Genomic DNA, 19,944 nt, shown 5'->3' on the forward strand with positions numbered 1-19,944 from the left:
TGAAAAGCTGCTCAACATCACTAATTATTAGAGAAATGCAAATCAAAACTACAATGAGATATCATCTCACACCGGTCAGATTGGCCATCATCAAAACCTCTAGAAACAATAAATGCTGGAGAGGGTGTGGAGACAAGGGAACCCTCTTGCACTGTTGGTGGTAATGTAAATTGATACAACCACTATGGAGAACATTATGGAGGTTCCTTAAAAAACTAAAAATAGAACTACCATATGACCCAGCAATCCCACTACTGGGCATATACCCTGAGAAAACCATAATTCAAAAAGAGTCATGTACCACAATGTTCATTGCAGCATATGTTCTTTAAAGAAGGAAGAAATTGCCGCAGGGGTCAGAAGAAAGTCACTGGCGGCCCTTGAACTTACTCATGCTAGTCAGAACTCCTGTTCCAGATAGATCAACAAAGTCCAGAAATGAAATGTCTCAGTGTGACTGTTACAGCAATGTCCTGGCTTCACTGAGATGTCTTCTCTCCCAGAGGTCATTTTACCATTGGTCATTTAACCATTTCCCCTGATGCTGACATTCTTAAATCAGTAGGGAAAATGAATGACAGATTTTCCAGATTGAAGTCCAGGCTTTGGAAGGTCACAACTAAGAAAGCATTGATAGCCAATTCTGGTCTCATTTAGTAACATCTCTAATCATGATCCAGTGCTAGAGCATGCCAAGAAGGAAAGGGGACCAGATTTATGTGAGTTTGCTGAGGTTGAGAGAGTAACGTCTTCTACTTAGTCCTGGGGTTGAGGTTAGGGAGTGACAGGGTACTACTTTGGAAGATCGTGAAATGTATATATTGATTTGCCATAGGTAGAGAAAAATTTAAAGCTTCAAATATGTGATATTACTGGGTTTATTTTCTCCCCACCTCTTGAAAGAAACTTTTGCAGAGACAAGATCGAGTGATTTTGAACACTACTGCATTTCCAAGTTAGGATTCCTAGACCTTTGTGGCAAAATAAAAAACTGTACGGGCTTCCCTGGTGGCACAGTGGTTAAGAATCTGCCTGCCAATGCAGGGGACACGGGTTCAATCCCTGGTCCGGGAAGATCCCACCTGCTGTGGAGCAGCTAAGCCCGTATGCCACAACTACTGAAGACCGCGTGCCTAGAGCCCGTGCTCCGGAACGAGAGAAGCCACCACAACGAGAAGCACGTGCACCGCAACAAAGAGCAGCCCCGGCTCGCCACAACTAGGCAAAGCCCACGCGCAGCAACGAAGACCCAACGCATGGTACTTCCCTGGCTGTCCAGTGGTTAAGACTCTGCGCTTCCAATGCAGGGGGTGTGGGTTCGATCCCTGGTCAGCGAACTAAGATCCCACATGCCGCGCAGCGGAGCCAAAAAAAAAAAAAAAAAAAAAAGACCCAACGCAGCCAAAAATAAATTAATTAATTAAAAAAAAAACCAACTGTAGAATGAGAGGAATGAGGAGACTGCTGTTCTGATTATAGCTTAGCTTCTATCCAGTGAGAGAATCCAGTAAACTTTCCAGGTCAGTTAAAAAGAGGGGCTTGGCTAATTAGTTGACCTCAAGGGCCCTTGCACCTCTTAAATTCATTGCTAATATAAACACAGCACTCTGTCTCTGATAGGTTACCACATTCAGTATCTCCTACACTACACAGGTAAATTTTAGACCAAGGTCCCAATGTAGTATTGTCTTCATTTTTCTGTTATATTAAGTTGAACTGTAAGTCCCTGAATTGCTATATAGATATCTCATTGTACTTTGTAAACGTTCTGTATGGCTCCAAAAATGCATCTGAGACCAAAAAAAAAAATGTATTGTCTTTCAAACCACTTATATGTGTAGTTTTTAAATTGGAAAATGCAGTTGTATGGAAATACATTTCTCTCCAGATTGTAATAAAAGGTTTATGTGATCAATTAACAGTGCGTTTACTGCCCTCTGGTGCCCTAAGCAGAACACTGGATTTGGAAAGCCTAGTCTTACATCTGACTGGGGAAGGCCAGCTTTTCTTTTACGGTCATTATTATTAATGCTTGCTGGCATATTCCAAGTGTAACACTATCTGACTTAGAAAATCCCTACAATGAAGTAGCCCATGGCCTGAAACCAAATAAGCACTACGTTCTTGTGAGTCAGATTTTTCTAAAGTCTTCTGGGGTTTTATTAAGTTCTGGGTGTTCTTTCTACAAGATCACTAATATGTGGAAGTAGCTGTTGATTTAGAAGTTGATTACAGGGTTTTTTGCTTTTTTTTTAAAATCAGTTATCTTTTAAAACATGAAAAATTAGTAGAAATGGCAACAAAACTGATCTTAGATGAAAACCTTCCTTCTTAAAAAGTAGAGTGAAGTTTAATAGAATTGCTTTGTGGGAATGTTCTATTGTTTCCATTTAATATTGGGTGCTTACCATAAGAAAAAGATTGAGTGCTTTTATAGTTTCAATTATATCTTTGTCTACTTTTAATTAACAATATTAGGTGCCATTTCTGTTCATTCTTTAGGACTTCTATTTAATAATGATAGCAAAGGATAATAACTGACATTCGTGAGGCTTCCTGGAGAGGTACCTGTAAATTGTATTCAGTACTCACATAGCAGAAGCTTCTACCTGAAATCTATTTTACTCCTGAGTTATAAATGATCAACTGCTTTCATTCACTTAACAATTATATGTCAAATGCCTACCATGTACCAGGCACAGACTCTTGGATGAGTAAACTGAATCTCTAACCTAAGGGGTTCAACAATTTAGTGAGAGCAAAATGTAGATAAACAGATGTATTACTGAGAAATTTCCACAGATTGTGCTTCTGTTTGTGTCAATCTAGAGTTCTAGTAGTTTGATGATTTCATTTGATTGTTTATTGATTATTTCAGGATCCAGGGCACTAGTGACTAATTCTGTCCTGTAGTATTCCTTAATACTCACTAAGAAAAACAGGAATAGGTTTTGCATCTTTTTTTTTTCCTCCACTGTATACTTTTTAATAACTTGATACCTCCCTTGGGCAAGGTGCATGCATGCATCTACCCTAACTCACCAATCACAAATGCGTTTGTAAATAATAAAAAGATAAATATACTTCCAAATGCAGATAACCTTATTTTACTGTTATAAGTTGAGAGGAGTTGTAATAGAAAACCGACCATGCTATATCCAATTACTGCCAAAACAGAGAGCTACAGATCCAACATTCCAGAACCAAGGTGAGTGACTTTGGTAAATGATTCTGACATTTAACTGGCTAGGAGTCAATAAACCTATTTGGCAAGTTAGTTTATTTGGTTACCAAGAGTGTGTTTCAAAAACACAAGGAATACTCGAGGGGCTTTGCTTGAATCCTCAAATGCCGTATAAGGAATACTCGGGAAGTGATTGCTCAATGTTAAATGCTTTGATAAAGCTTTCCATTTTGTTATGGTTAAGGTAGGCATTTAGTTATATTTGCTTCAAAGGGTTTCCAGGATTAAGTTGATGAGATCATACTGTAAGATGTGCAATTGGGGGCCTTTGTTGCCTTTCCATATACATGAGCTCTGAATGAAAACCCTAAACTTCTTAAGAATCTTAGCCAAGCCCAGCCTGTATCCACTGGCCACCTCCATCTTCCAATGTGGAAGCAGAGTGGCCTTCTATTTGGGCAACTTCTTTCAGTCTCCTCCATCCTACAGCCAACGTGGTTCTTCAGCTAGCTGCATCACAGGAACATGGCAGGAAGTGTAACATCTAACTACTGTCCATTGGCACTTACCAAAAATTTGGTTGATGCAAACCAGTCTAAACTAAGGAATATTTTAAGAACAAGTTCCATAAAATTTAATTGTTTTTTTATACAAATAAACATTGTGAAATTTTAGGGGGCAATAATGAATCATCCCCTTCTCTCCCTTTTAATTTCGGAACCAATTAAGAAACAGACCAGAGTTAGACAGATGGAGCCAAAAAAAGAAAAAGAAAAATCAGCTTTATTATTGGTGAAGTTGGCCTGGAGAACATGGTTTGATCTATGACCACATCGGGTTTTCTACAGGTTCCCTTCATCTTGGAAGCATTTGCAAGTGCAAAGAAAACTGTTCTACCTAGAAGAGTTATAGGTGCTCTGTACCTCCTTGCCAATAAATGAATGAATGATGCAGTCAATCAAAAGTTACTTCTGTTTTCCTCAGAGGAACATCAACATAAATTCCACAGTACATGGAATCTTTCCATTTGTTTTGACCCTCGATGACCCTTTGCCTCTTCGGACTTGCCGGCTATTAGCACGACACTCTCAGAGGTGGCAGAAAGCTGGAGTGCCTTTCAGACTGAGCACTTCTGGTGCCAGTAAGAGGTCCCTTCAGCACCTTTTCCTCTTCCTCCTCTCCCTTCATCTAAAAATACAACATGTTATTTTCTGGTGGGAAGGTAGATATATTTGATTTCTGAGATTGGTTCAGTGCCTTAGACCAGCTGTTTTGGCTCAAGTATGATTAATTTAAACACCAGCTCCTGTTTAGTAACTTACTCTAATCAATCAACAGGTATTTATTATGTGCCTTTTAAGCAGAAAACAAAGAAAAATGCAAAACAAACCTATGACTCTTCAGAACATGGAGCCAGATCCAGCTGATGGTTATGTTATGCCAGTGTTTTCAAGACAGCAGAGGACCGAAATGCCTATCTCAAGAGTTCTATCTAGCCTTAGAGTAGCCCTCACACAGTCCACCTTCCTTTTAGGTTTTAACTTTAAATTATCAGTTTTACTCACAATACAGGTGGACAGGACAATGTGACTTGGACCTGAGACCAAAATAGCACTTCCTTTTAGGGAACTAACATTTTTTAAGTTAGGCTAAAATAGCACTTCCTGTAGGGAATTAAGATTTATTAAATTAAAGTTAATTGGCCTCTGGTGATGGGCCTCCTGACTCACCCCTTCACAGACAAGAAAGCTGGCAAGAAGAACAGAAGCCTAGCTGACACTACCTGGGGAAAGTGTGCTTACTTCCTGGATCTTGAAGCACAGGTGAACCCACTGCCCATGAACACAGCCCGTCCAAACCAGTAAGAGAAAGGACTGGCTGTCACTAACTTTTCAATTCAATGACCATAGTCCTTGGAAAAATCATGGCTCGGTGGCTTTCAGGCTCTTCACCAATCATATTAGCTCCTCTTCCCAGGAGAAAAGTGACAGGAGACATCCAGAACTGTTATATTGTCCCATCTGTGAGGGGAATGGAATTCCCCTCTTTTGAAAAAGAATGAAAAGGGGAATAAAATTCTCCCCAACACCAAAGTTTTCTACAGGGGTAGACCTCACAGGGCAGTCCCAGAGACTGTCACAGTGCTCTGCAGATTGTCCTGAACACAACTGCAGGCTTACCTGTAGAACTCTATTTAATCTCTGCAGAAATTCTGATGTAAGAACTATCTTAACTTCTGATTGAGACCCTCATCAGAACATAAAAGAAGACAGAATAATATTTACCATACATAAAGAAAGAGATTTGAGCCTACAAGCAGAATCTGATCTCCTCATTTTTCCCATTGGGGGAAGTAAAACATTTTTAATATATTTTTTCTTTCCTCCCCTCCTCCCAAAATGCAGGACCTAACTTGTCTGAAGTAACCCATAAGGAAGCCTAGCAAATCTCTCTCTTGTGTTGGATTCCAATTTCTTTCCATCACTGTAGCATTCTTCTCCTAGGATTGTTGTCAGGTTTAAAGAGGTAGCATAGTTGAAAATGTTTCGCCTATTGCCTAACATTTTAAGTCACATATCTCTGGGTTTGGATCCTGGGCTCTCTCATATACTAGCTCTGTGGCCTTGGAGAAGCCATTACAATCTCTCTGAGGCTGAGTTTATTTTTCATCACAGGGCAAGTGCTTATTAATTTTAGTGCCTTTCCTTCGAACGTTAGAAATGAATTAGATATTGTAGAACTAGAAATGTATATTTTGTAGGCTGGCTATCCCTGCCAGCCTCCTGCTTTGTCTTCCCATCCACACCACTTTTCTGCAGGCAGCAAATGCAGTGGAAAATATTTGAATTTTTGAATGAAATCGTCATGGGTTTGAATTTCTGTTCTGCCGTTCATTAGCTGTGTGACTATGGGTAAATCATCCAAAAGGTCTCATTTTTTTCCCGTGCTAAAAAATGTTATCACAATGAGAAGAGAGACCTATATTCAGACTCATATCTGAAAGAAGAGAATTATAGTACATCAACTATCAGACTTTTTTCTGCGTTTTAGAAAGTAGTTTATATATTAGAGAAGTTTCATGTCTTTAATGATTCATTCACTTGTCAGGCATACCTGTGCACTGTTCGTGCAAACACACACACGACACTCACACAGAGGTCAGTTTCCTTCCAGGGTGGTGCTGATTTCTTTGGGAAAGCCACGGCTTGGTGCCAATGATAACTGTCCATTTCTGTTACTGTGATGAGCAAGGATGGGTTAATCCCTATGACTGTCAGGTTTGGCCACAACCACCACAACATTTCCCTTCGTCAAATGTAAGTATGTGTCCTGCCAAGTACCTTCCACTTACTTTTTAAGCTTCATGTTTTTCACTGGAAACTTAATGCATGTGTGCTGAGTTATTTGCTGAACTCAGAATATTACTGGGCAAATGTCAGTCTGTATCCAAAAAATTCCCTCCTCACAAAAGAGTCCTCTGTAAATATCCACATTCTTTCCTTCCTTCCTTTCTTTTATTTTTTTAAACAAAATTTTTAATTTTAATTAGGATCAGAACTAAAAGAAGCCTAGTTTGGTCCTGAAGTTACATAAAAGTTATACTGATTACACCCATCACTAGTCTCTGAACATACAAACTAAAAGAACCACACCAAAATAAGCAATCTGCCATCACTCAGACAAAATATAAATTCTGTATTGACCTATTTTCAGAGTCCTCTTTCTTCACAGAAAGGGAAATCAGGTATGAAGGCTCCCATTTTATAGCTGAGGACATTGACTTAGCTATAAAATCAACAACTTGCTTATCTTGGTCACCTGATCTACATTGTGGAAAGGAAATTTGAGAATGAGCATTAAACACAGCTGAGAGTTAAACTCAGATAATTATTACATTTGATCTAGAAGAGAGGCATTTTGCAATACCTTCAGTGGGAGAATACATTTTAGCACCCAAAGGGAATCGTAGCAGCAGCCTGTATGCTGCTTCCCTCAGTGGGATGAGATGGGAGATGCTCACAAAGGCGCTATATCATCAGGTTTCTCATGCACTAGAGATGCCATATTTAGGCACAGAGGTGGATATTTTAGAGCCACATTGTATAACAGATTCTCTCGGTCCATCCATAACTCCCTTGCCCATCTTTGGCCACTGGCCCAGCAAACGCCCAGCCCCAGAACATTGTGCAAAACAGCGGACCTCTTGCCAGATTAGGCTTGAATTCCCTTACAGTTCCCTCATCCATATTTATGACTTCTACTCCCACATCTATCCCAAACTGATATGTTTAGCCCTGATCCTCTCATTTGCCTTCTAGTCTCACTTCAACAATTCACCTGATTTCAACACATTCCTCTGCTTGAATACTTGCTAACAATGTACTCAAATATAATCAGTGTTATTACTGAAACATCTTGGAAAGAGAGCTGGGGTTTTAGGCTCCTTTCCCCAATATATTGATTCCCCTTCCTAGATTTATTTGCTTCTACCAATGATGCCACCATAATTACGAATTTGCAGTCATTATTGATTTCTGCCTCTCTATAAATCCAGTCTTTCACTGAGTCTATAGTTTTTGCTTCACATTGTGTCTCTTATCTCCTTCCTATGGGTTATAATAGATAAACTCCAATCCAGGCTCTCATCCCTTCATGTTTGCACAACTTTAATGGTTTCTCAGTTTCTCTATCTTCACTCTTTTCTTCTCCAGTCCATCCTGCACCAGTAATAATTTCTCATCACTCCTGGGTTATATCCAAGTGTCTCATCCTGGATTTAAAATTGTTTTTAATGTGGTTCCACCTCACTCATCCACCTTTACTTTCAGCGACCTGTCACACATACCCTCCCACCCTTGTTAGGTCAAGCTCTGCACCTCTCAAGAACACACTATGCTTTTTCCCACCACTGTTCTGCCATACTTACATTATGAGTCACACATAGCCCAGCTACAGGGCTAAAGGAGCTGGACAAAGACCTGCACAAGGAATGATAAATAATTTGGGAGGTAGATTCCCAAATCTATCTAGTACTAGTACTAGAAGGAAGACAAGTGTAACAAGTAAAATAGAGTTTGGGAAATATATGGGAACATAAAATTGGGGGTAGTCTGGGCAAGCAGTTCCTTTCAGAAAGAGCCAAACTTCAAGAGTCGAAATGGACTAGGATATGGATGACAGAGACAAAGGATCCAAGACAACCATTCTGAGAAACCTAGGTATACAGACAGCACCTGGTGGTAGTAGAGAGTCCAAGCATTCAGGTGAAATGGGATTTCCATCCTGGGAAGAGGAGGTATGACAGGGGCAAGAAAAGTCTCCCACTGTAGAAGAGTTGGTTTTCATGCAATTTATCGAGGGCAGGGTAAGTCACAAAGAGTAAGACAAGCAGGAATATAGTCAGGATGGTTCTCTAGAACAAGGCAGAAACTTGTCAAAACGGGGTCACACAATCAAAGTTGATCAGCATCAGTAACCTAGTCCTGTGCCCCCAAAAACCCAGGGCTAAGAATATGTGTTCCAGAGCCTGAGAGGGAATCTACCATAGTAAAAAACTTTGGATTTGAATTTCATTCTCCTGCCATCGTGCTCAAGTTCCTTAACTTTTGTGAGCCTTGATTTCTTTACACATATAAGTGGGGAAAATGATAAATATTTTACAGATTTGGTATGATGATTAAATAAAGTGCCTTCTATGGCATCTATTGTTTAATAATAGGCTCGCTGCCCTCTGTCAGAGCTTCTGAAATCACCCCTGCCCAAGAAAAGGACTGACTACTGGTTGAGGTGGTGCTAAGCCTGTGGGTGGGGTGTAGCCATTCCACAGATGGCAGAGAAGATTCCAGAGGCAAGAAATCAGGCAAGGCCGGATGCTGGGATGCCTCCCTTCCCCTCTCCTCTTCCCCCCTCCCCCCATCTCTACCAATCCTGAACATGACTCATTATCAACACAGCCCCACATCTTCTGAGAAGCCAGTGCTGTTCTAGGGATTTCTCTGTTCTTTTAGCCCCTTTTGAACAGGCATCTTACTATATCGTACTTAACCGTGTACAGTACTACAGTCCCAGTTTTGACTTCTTTCAAGTAATCCCTAAGGTTCATAGCATTGCCATTTGCAATCCTGCAAAGGCATAGCTTCCATTCAAGAGTTCTGCAAAGCTGGTGTGAGGTGGTGGGTCACCAGCCAAGGGGGTGAGTCCAGAAAAACAGTCCCCACTGTAGTCCAACATACTTTAGACGATATCAAGTTGTTGCCGCACGAATATTTTACGAGGGAGTTATATGCTATTATGGAATTTGAGGACTGGGAATTTTCTAAATTCTCTGGATGAATTCCTTGATAACATCAATGGCCCACAATATAATTTATGGTTTTTTAGTTTCCTCTTGTTCTTTAGCTAGATTTGCTCAACTAAATTTCAAGCCTCTCTATGAATGAGCCGAATTTGTTCTTTCTCTTGGTTCTCCCAAAATTTAGCCCAAAGTTGCCTTCATAATGAGCGTTCAACCTGCAGTTGTTGAATTGATTCAATGACTACATCTTGTTACCATTTTAATTTCTGTAATTCTAGATAGTCATTTTCTTCAATTGTCTAGTTACATCTGACATAAACTATGACATTTTCCCTAGCATGAGAAAAAAGGAGGTAAAATACAAAAGAATTGGGTCTAATACTCATTTTTTTTTTAAACAAGAAAAGCACTACAAACCATTTGCAGGGAAATTTTGGCTACACATCACCCTTGTCACCAGTTGGCTTATGAATAATCAGGGTAATTTACATTCCTTCTTCTGTTTACAGACTGTATATCTGTCTTCCAATGGATTTTCCACTTGTTCTAATGACTTGCTGAAATGGAAAAGTACTCAAACTCCTTCACAAAGTAATGATTATCAGCACCCAACCACATCTCCCTGTTTCCAGATTATTTTTTTCGCTTTCATTTTTAAAGAATGTTCTTTTACTATGGAAAATGACACCAGGACTTTCTGGCTAATTATGGGTACAAATATAACACACAAATTACTCCTGACATCACACACACACACACACACACACACACACACACACACACATTTAGCCCATCCGTTGAAAAGTGGCTATAACGTTTTTATGTGCAGGGCTCTAACCTTTTCTATTTTACCACACACACACACACACACACACACACACACACACACACACATTTAGCCCATCCGTTGAAAAGTGGCTATAACGTTTTTATGTGCAGGGCTCTAACCTTTTCTATTTTGTCCAACTTATTGTTTTACCCTGTGCAGTGGCCTTGGACTGAATTCCAGTTTTTCACTAATACTCGCCGCCCCACACACATTCACACACCATTTCCAGTGCCATCACTCTAGCTCAAACCTTCATCATTTTACACCTGGACTACCTTGATAGTCTTCCAGAGGCAATTTTGGATTGGTCACTTCTCCTTTTAAATCATTCTGTACATTGCTTCTGTGCTTGCAGCCATATAACCCTGCTCCTCCCCTCAGTGCAAATACAAAGGCCTCTACAATATAAATCCAACCTCCTGCCCAGACTTGTCTTCTATTCCTCCTCCCCCCTCCCCCCTCCCATCCCCTGCAATACACACCCTCTGCCTGCCTAGCTGTCCCTTGAATGTTGGCTGTGCTTTCTCACTGGCATAGCTTTGTTCCTGCCATTCCCACCTGCCGCGTTCTCTCTTCCCACCTCTACCTAAATTTTATGTAGACTTCAAGGCCTGGACCAAAAGTTTACTCCATAAACCCTTTCCTGAACAAATTACCTAAAGTCCCACCCTTAACCCTATATCATAAGCACATATTACTACACTATATGTCTAGTAGTCACTATTTACTGCCTTATTTTGTAGCTGTTTACACTCAGTAAATATTTGTCTACCAGATGAATATTCTCTATCTATATTACATTTTCAGCACAACAATGGGGTACACCAATAGAGAAATCTATTGGGGGGCATACAAATCGGAGCTCAGAAATTCATGTAACTATGAACTGCAGTTTGAGCAATCTCATAAAGTATAATCTCTCAACAAATATGATTACAGATGGCGATATGAAAACACCACGTGGAAAAGAAATTTTTTCTGCATTCACTCAGCATACTTGAACTAGAACAGTGGCTATTTCATAATTCTGAGTCCCTTGGTCCGATACTTAATCTGTAGCCCGTATTATCACCCATCCACACTTGTACGATCTCAACTTAAACACTACAGAGGGAAAAAAAACTCTTGGTGGTTGAGAAATAAAGTTGTGCACATTTTATATTATATCCTGTGTTTAAATGAACTTAAAGGGAAAGCTTCCTGGATGAAAACAAATAATATTAATTTTATCAATGATGGCTCCTACTAGTAATGATGCATATGTACAGTGTATTAAAATCTTTTTCTCTGTTTTCTGGAAAATTTTCAACTCTTTTTAGTGTAATTTCCCTTTTGGGGCCCATTCAGGACTTATACCTTCCTGAGGAAAAATGTTTTTCTACCTTATATATAATATATATATTAATCTATCTTCTTGCTTAAAAAGTTGTTATTCTGCCTATGCTCCCTCGTATTTTTTCCAGACCATTCCTTAACCATGATCTTCCATTTTCTGGCTGGTTTTCCTGATAGAGTATAACCACACTTATGCACGTACCCACACTCCTAAAACTGTCTGGTGTTTGCTTAGTGAGTTCTCCCTAGTTCCTTCCCTGGCCTATGTCCCCCAGGAGCTGTGAGACTGCAGTGATTCACACTCCTTCCTTCTTCACCCCTCTTCCAGCACACACACAAGCCATCACCCCAGAATCAGATGGGACTCATTTTACAGGAAAGTGTTTGGACTTAGAGCCATATGTGATTTCATTTAAGATTAAACAGAAGAAAAAGAAATCCACCAGTAAGTGTCACCATCACCATTCAGAGTACCTGTCCCAATCACAGTATAATGTAGCTGGGAAGGAAAGGTGTATAGCCCATCTGATCCAGTGGTTTTCAAATTTAGATTTATAAAATGGATCAAAGTGGGCTTGCTATGCTTAAAAAGGGAAGGAAGAAAGGACTCTGTGTCCTGGCAGTAGCCTGTGAAGCACAGCCTCCCCACAGAGCAGTCTATAAACCACTAATCTGAGCTAAATGTCACAGTTTGCAGATGAGGAAACTGAGCCCAGAAATTTCGGTTAAGTGACTCTCTCATGGTCATATAACCAGTGTATGGCAGAGCTGATTCTAGATCCCAAGTTACTAAGTACAGTGTTCTTTCCTGGGCTTTCCCACAGCACCAGAAAACTGCTAAATCGAGGGCTCATTTCTACTCATTGGACTGGCCCAGTTCGTCTCTGTGCCCAGCCCCAAAGCAGTGTACGAGAACTAGTGTTTTCCCAGCTGAAAATCTTTCATTATTGAAGGATTTTTCACGATTAACTGAAATCACCCAAAATATCAGAAACAATGTGGCAAAACACAAGGGACAGCACTGCCTGCATTTTTAGTTGGCCCACCTGTTCCAGGATGGGCTCTCTAGCTAAGTAGTCAACAGCTCCATAACCGACCTGCCTCATAAGCCCAGCCCAGAAGAGCCCAGCACACCCTGAGTCTGCTCATCCGCCTGACGGTGGTCTCCTCTTTTCCCCATCAACAAGTTGGGAAGCTAAGCATAGGCATTAGCGGGCCTTGGTGGCCAATTAGAGCAGAGTCCCCACAGAGCTACCATTATAGGCCCTCCACATTGGTACCCTCCTCCACAAGCCATCTTTGTGATTAATGTAATCACCATAATTGCTGGCCTCCTTTTTGAGTCTTGGCCACATGGGGAAGAGTTGAATATTTTCCCTGAAAGCATTCTTTCCAAAGGACTGTATGTCCTTAGTTGTGGAACATGATGTCATGAGTCCTGATGAGGGGGTTGCCCTAGAGAAGCCGAAGATTGGTCCCAAAGGCCTAAGGGAGCCAGTTCAACTCATAATCTGCAGCTGCATCCCTGTGGCCACACACGTGCAGCCAGTTACTCTATAATTAACAAAAACAAGCTTGTGACTATTGCTGTTGTACTTTTTACTCTATACCTTTTGAGGGAATATTGGGAAATAAAATCTTCCTTTTCCCTCGTGCTCCTCAGACTTGGCACGTAATAATTTTTGTTGTTGTTGTTGTTTTTCTCCCCGTCAGGAGTTAACGCTTCAGTCAGACAGGTCTGATTGGAAACCTGGTTTCCATCCAGAAAAAAATAGTTGGTTATTCCCAACCTAGACCATTTGAGGGCAGCATAGCCTTAAGAGTGTGTGTTTTGACCAGCTAATATGCAGCCTTAAGGAGGAAATAGGCAGTGTGGGTTTCACATACACACTACTGCTATTGGAATTCAGGAAATAAACCGTAAACAATGAGAAAACACTCCCTGAGAGTCCTCTCAAATTTAAGGATGAACGAATAGATGCCTAACTTTAAATGTACTTACATAATTTTCTTATATAACATAATCGCTTGAGGCAGGCACAATATAAACCATATGAGGTGAGATTTAAAACTGGAGTGCTATCAAAAAAAAAAAAAAAAAAAAAAAAAGGACCAGGACAGTATACAAACAAAAATAGCTAAAGTAAAATATATTAACCTGGGAACAAAATCAGATATGTTTGCAGGTCCTTATGCTCCTCTTGGGGGACACATAGTACTTCACAACTAACATGTCCCTATTATAACCTCTTTTAACCTAAGCAGAAATGCTGCCTCTCTGCCTTTCTTCCATATTTTGGGAGTAAATCCAGGATGGGCAAGTGACGATAAAGGGAGGAGGCTTAGGAGGAAAGGGAGGATAAGGAAGAGGGCATTGCACTCGGTCCTTGGAGAATCACCGGTAATGAATTCTAGGGAAAAGTCTACATTGACCCAAATCACGGGGAGGTGCACTGAGTCCACTCGTTTCCCGCCCCTCCGCAGTAAACTGTACATACCTTTCGGTAGTTTTCACAGGATGTTAATGAGCAAATTGCAGTTGATCAGCCTAGTGTGATAGTGATGTTTAAGTTCTCTCTCCAAATATCACTGCATAAGTTACCTAAATAACGGAGACCAACGGCTGTCTCCCAGAAACTCATTTGGAAGGAATTCTACGTTCCTGCCTCTGCTTTTCTTTATGGGCTACAGAAAGAACACGATAGTTCTTGAACACATTTCCCGGATTACTCAAAGAGACCAAACTTACTTTCAGCCCAGCTCTTTAGAGATTGTGATGGTGGGGAAGCAAACCTCCCAAAACAAACTCGGTCTCTCTCAAGCATGGAGGTAAACTCGGCTGCTTTGCTGAGAGGGCCAAGGTGACATGGCGTGCATGAACTCCTTGGTTTTCCTCCCTTCATTTCAATTTTTCCCCTTCGATCTCTTACAGGATCTTGTTCCATCAAATATCTTCCTAACTCCACCCTTTCTCTTCAGCCTTTTCTGCTACACTTGTGGAGAAAGTCCTTTAGCTGCCTTATTCCCTTTTCCAGGTCCTTTCCTCTCTCCCTCCATTCACACTACATTTCTTGAGAGAAAGGTCTCCCCAGGGCCTCCGTACCTTTGTGTTCCTTCACTCGCTCCCTTACATGATTCTGCCCTCACCACTCTTCAGCAGTTACCCTTTAAAGCTCATGGGTAATCTGCTCATCACCAGGTGGTCCACTGATTTCTTTTCAGCGTTTCTCCTTACTGCATCACATCCCTATTACCACGGCGTGGTATTGACCAGAAAGCCTCCCACCCCTCCCCCTTTGAAATTCTTTCTCCCCCTAGATTCAATAACACATGTCCTCACTCTCTGACCATTTCTCCTCAGTCTCTGTTGACCCCACTTCTTCTACTGGCCCCTTAAATGTGGGAATTTTTCAGTACTCAGGAGCCCCTTAATCTTCCTCTATCGAGCTCATCCAGTCCCACAGCTTTAACTACCACCTCTTTGCCCTTGACTTCCCAGTATATATATCTCTTCCAAGCTATGTATCAATAGTTCACCTTCTAATGGGATATTTGTCATTTCTCAAACAAAAATTTCCAAAATAGACCTCATCTTTCCCACACAGTCTCCTCATCTCCCTATCACAAAATAACTTCCCCTCTTAACCATTCCTCAAGCCTCAAGACAAAATTTCAGTCATCTTCGACTCCTACTGTGCCATTTGTAAACTGATTGGACATTGGGAGTAAAGGATGATGAAATATCTTTTTAGAGTCTCCTTTATATTTACAGTGACTGTACTCTACTTCAAGGCTTCATTTCATCACCTGGACTTTTGCAGTGCGAAACTGGTGTCTCTGTCATTAACCTTTCTCTTCTCCATTACTATCCAACCAGTATTGGGCCATAAGCTATTTTCCCAAACAGTCCTCTCCATACAAAAGAAATAGGTAGCATTAGTTGCTTCCAGAATAAATGGCTGAGGGACAAGGGTGGAAGGAAGGGAAATTTTACATTTATGTACCATCTTGTTTCTTTAACATTCTGTGCCCCATGGATAAATTGGCTATTAAGAATACTGTTTAATGGATGAACAACAAGATCCTACTGCATAGCACAGGGAGCTATATTCAAATCCTATGATAAACCATAATGGAAAAGAATATAAAAAAGAATGTATATATTTGTATAACTGAATCACTTTGCTGTACAGCAGAAATTAACACATTATAAATCAACTAAACTTCAATAAAAAAAGAATACTGTTTAAGTTAAACACTGTGTTACCCATAAAATTAAAAAAAAAAAACATCCTTTTCAGTTCATCTTCTCAAAATCCTGCATACATTGCCTTTAGGACAAAAATCAAACTTCGGCCTATTGTTCAAAGCTCTCTGAGGTATGGTCACAGCCCACCCTTCTAGCCTTCTCTTCTACTCTGCTTCTGTCTCCGCTCTAACACACTCCACAGGCCAGGCACATACCATCAATCTGGATCGATAGTCTCTGCCTTTGTTTAAACATTTCCTTCTGCTTGAGGTGCTTTTTTTCATACCAGATGCAGTCCTACCTTCCTTCCAGCTACACCTCAGATGGTGCCGCTCCCAAAGTGCTTTCTTAAATCCCAGCATTTAGAAGGACTCCTCATCTGCAGGTCTCCTAGCCTAAGCACTTGATGATTCTATCGAAGTCAGCCTGGTTTTGAAGTTATCTGTGTGCGTGACTATTCTTAATGCTGTTCAATGCTTTTCACATGATGGGTTCCCAGAAAATGTTTTCTGAATGTCATTGGCTCTTGATACACAAAGAAATCCAAAATTAGAATTGTTTGGATATGAGATCCAATGGCATCTTCATGTCATTACTGGTGCTTGGCATTGTCATTAAGAAGTACAAAGCTTGATGGGTCCCCTTTAGGTCAGTGCTTCTCCAGTTGTGGTCCTAGACCACCTGCTACAGAAATACCTGGAGTGCTTGCTAAAATGCAGATTTCTGGGCTCCAATTGAGATTGGTCCAGAATCTCTGGGGGTAGGGCTTGGCAATCTGTAATTAAAGCAAGCATCCCGGGGCTTCCCTGGTGGTCCAGTGGGTAAGACTCCGCACTCCCAATGCATAGGGCCTGGGTTCGATCCCTGGTTGGGAAACTAGATCCCGCATGCACGCCACAACTAAGAAGTCCCCACACCGCAACTAAAGATCCCACACACAGCAACTAAAGATCCCGCGTGCCATAACTAAGACCCGGTTCAACCAAAATAAATAAATAAATATTTAAAAAAAAAAAAAAAAAAAGTAAGCATCCCAAGGTGATCCTCACATACACTCGAGTTTGAGAGCCTCTTCTCTAATCGGATAGAGCAGGGTTTGGGGGAAGGTTTTTAGAGGAGAGAATCCCTGTGATTTCTTCCCTGAGATTTTCAAGCTGATCCTGCTTGTCTGCTCAACATTCCTCAGCTTCTGCCAGTCCTTCAGCCCTGCTGCCCAGCCTGCTCCATGTGCCTGGCTGTGCCTCGTGCTCCTGGAACAGGACTCGCCCTCTGTCTCTCCTTTCAGGAGATTGACAGCAGAGCTGTCAAGCTGATTCCCTGTAGTAGCTGGCACTGGCACCTCTTTACTGGAGAGGGGTGCCTCAGATTTTGACAATAATCTCATCTTTTTCCAGGTTTGAGAGGTGATAGTAGGCATATGTGGCCATTTCCACTGTCTTCAGTCTACAAGTGGGCTAGAGTTAGAACTAGGCTGAACCACTGTGGGTGGCAGGGAGCATAGTCCTTTACTGAGAGGGATTTTGGCCAGTAACTCTACCTCCACATCGTCCCACACTCTATTTCAGGCTGACTGTTGTACATGCTCTTCCTTTTTCCATCTCATCTAGCCATTAAATAAATGCCCTGGCTGGATCAGAGGAATCAGGAAACAGAATGTTATTCAGTGCTATTGACATTGCCCCCTAAAGCTCCAACAACTTCCCCTATCAACATCTCCGAAAGGGCCAAAAACTTCCAGTGGGTTGCTGTTGCCCATTCATGTGTATTGCACATGTGATCTATGTCTCTCTGAATAAAACCACCACGGTTTTGCTGAATTATGCCAAGACAAAGTCTTCTTTAGATATCTTATTATCCTTATCATTGTTTTAGGTGAAATTACAAATAAATAATTTCTAATGAGTTAATTACAGATATCCAGATGGACAAGTGTAAAAGTTAATTGACTGGATCAAGTTCACAGAACAAGTTAATAAAGGTAGAATAGATGAAGAACTAAGGTCTAATAATTTTCTTCTAGGACTATAATAAAATTTAGTTTCTCTCAGAACACAGAGCAACCCACCCAAATAACATCAAGGAAATCTAAAATATGCTTTTCATTCTTTAGACTTTCACTTTGATTCTAAGAAAATGTTGCTTTAGTTATTTCTAGTTTTACTTTCTTCAGTTATTAAAATATCTAATATGTACCAGAATTGCTGCTTTTAGACCCTTTTCTTCACTTAATACTGATACATCTAAGAGTAGACAAATAATTAGATGGCTGTTTAAATATACTAGCGGTGCTATTGCTATGTTCCATTTTTATTTTTAAAATAGTCATTTTTATAGTCACTTATTCCATCTCTAATGGAATACCTAGCATTCACTGCTAGGTATTTACCCATCTCTAGGTGTTTTACATGATTTTCTATATTCACAAAAACATATAAGGGATATATTATCATCATGACTCTACAGAAAAGGAAAATGACTCAGAAAAGTTATGTAACATGTGAAGTTACTATCTCAGTGCCTGACGTGTAACAATTTCTCAATAAATATTAGCTAAAATTATCATTATTGTCCCCAGGTTCATACAAGCTACTAAATGGGGGAATCTGAGTTCAAACTCAAGTAAAACGGAGCACTTTTGCTCCTATGCACACACTGTCTCAATTTTCAGACTCAATTTCATGAGCAAAAAGCTATTTTCATACTGTTTATTTGAATAGCTAGAGCAAATACTGTATACATTTTATTTGTCTGTCAATATCTCTAACATTAATTTATGTACTTGTGCACCTGTGTGTCTTTATTCTGTTTTGTTTTTGTTTTTAGCGGTTCATATTGTATACTGTCATGTTTTTAAGGGCACCTTTAGACCAAGAAGGATGCTTATTTTCCCCGGAGATGGGAGGAAGGTGTTTATAGAGAGGCATATAAGCGTGAAATGAAACAGCCCTCTTCTAGGGAGGAGCAGGGAACTTCCCTAAAAGCCGAGGCTCTTAGCACAGCCTTATACAGCAGGTTGGGTGACACCTCTTTCTAAAATTAGGAATTGCTTGGACTCTGTAAGGTGGGACATTTGGATTCTGTTTTATTTCTAACTGACGTTTCGGAGAGTGCATTCAATTTTTCTTTTCGGAAAGCTCCAATGATTGTTTCTCTATGAGTTATTCTGAAGAAAATGTGTAAGAATTTGGACTTCTGCTTGTAAATAATAAATGACCCTAGCTTTCATTTTGGGAGAGGGAAGGAATTCAATTTATAGTAAAATGAAGAGTTCCAGATCCAGACCTCCCAGCCCCTTTCCCTGTAAGCACAGATGTTAGAACTACAGGAGCCTCCCATTTGGCTCTGCCCAAGCACCCTTCAGACTTCCCTGCAAAGGTCAATGACTGAGGAGCTTCAAAAGGCAATGTGCACTTCTTTCTTACTCTCCTTTCTCTTCTCTTTTTAATTCTTCCTCCTAAAGTCTAGTAACTTTGGTCTTAAAGGTCTCCAGACTTTGACAGAAGGCTCAACTTTGATTACGATTTCTCTCAACCGGTTAAAAGTGATTAAAGGTCACTCAACTGGTGTGGATGATGAGCAGCAGGTCTTGCAGTTCCCTTCCTTGACTGAGAAAAAAAAATCAATAAGGTGGTCACACCAAAAGGAGTCACTGAATTAGGCCATAACCAAGCTTTGGAAATGCATTCTAATTCCTGGAACCAGTAATCTTACTTGCATAATTTTATGTTTACACATGAGGTAGCTGATTTGGAAAGACATCTTAGCTTGGTCTAGGCTGAGTCTCAAGCTGTGCTAGCCTGGTGCTCTTGCCAGAAGACTCTGATTACATTTGAAAGCATCAGGCCCTGGGTCATGATTATGCCTGTGAGACCCTGTGCCCAACCTGGGGAGGAGATTGTCAGCTTCTTGGGGAGTGAATAGCATGTGCAGAGCTTTTTGGAGTGCAACGGGGAATAGCTAAGGCTTCGGCAAGCTTAAGACCGACAGCCAGGGCCTCAAACTGTGACTCAAATTGGCCTATTACTCTAAACTGGTTGGTACCATTCATTCTC

The 19,944-nt window shown here is 40.7% G+C and overlaps 1 protein-coding gene across 2 annotated transcripts in view; it reads left to right on the forward strand.

Moving 5' to 3' along the window:
- SYNPO2 (synaptopodin 2) overlaps nucleotides 1-19,944 on the forward strand; it is a 171,848-nt gene that overhangs the window by 73,815 nt on the left and 78,089 nt on the right. The gene's annotated exons all lie outside the window — the stretch shown is intronic.

Source organism: Physeter macrocephalus, chromosome 7, assembly GCF_002837175.3.
Source record: "Physeter macrocephalus isolate SW-GA chromosome 7, ASM283717v5, whole genome shotgun sequence".
Lineage (NCBI taxonomy): Eukaryota > Metazoa > Chordata > Mammalia > Artiodactyla > Physeteridae > Physeter > Physeter macrocephalus.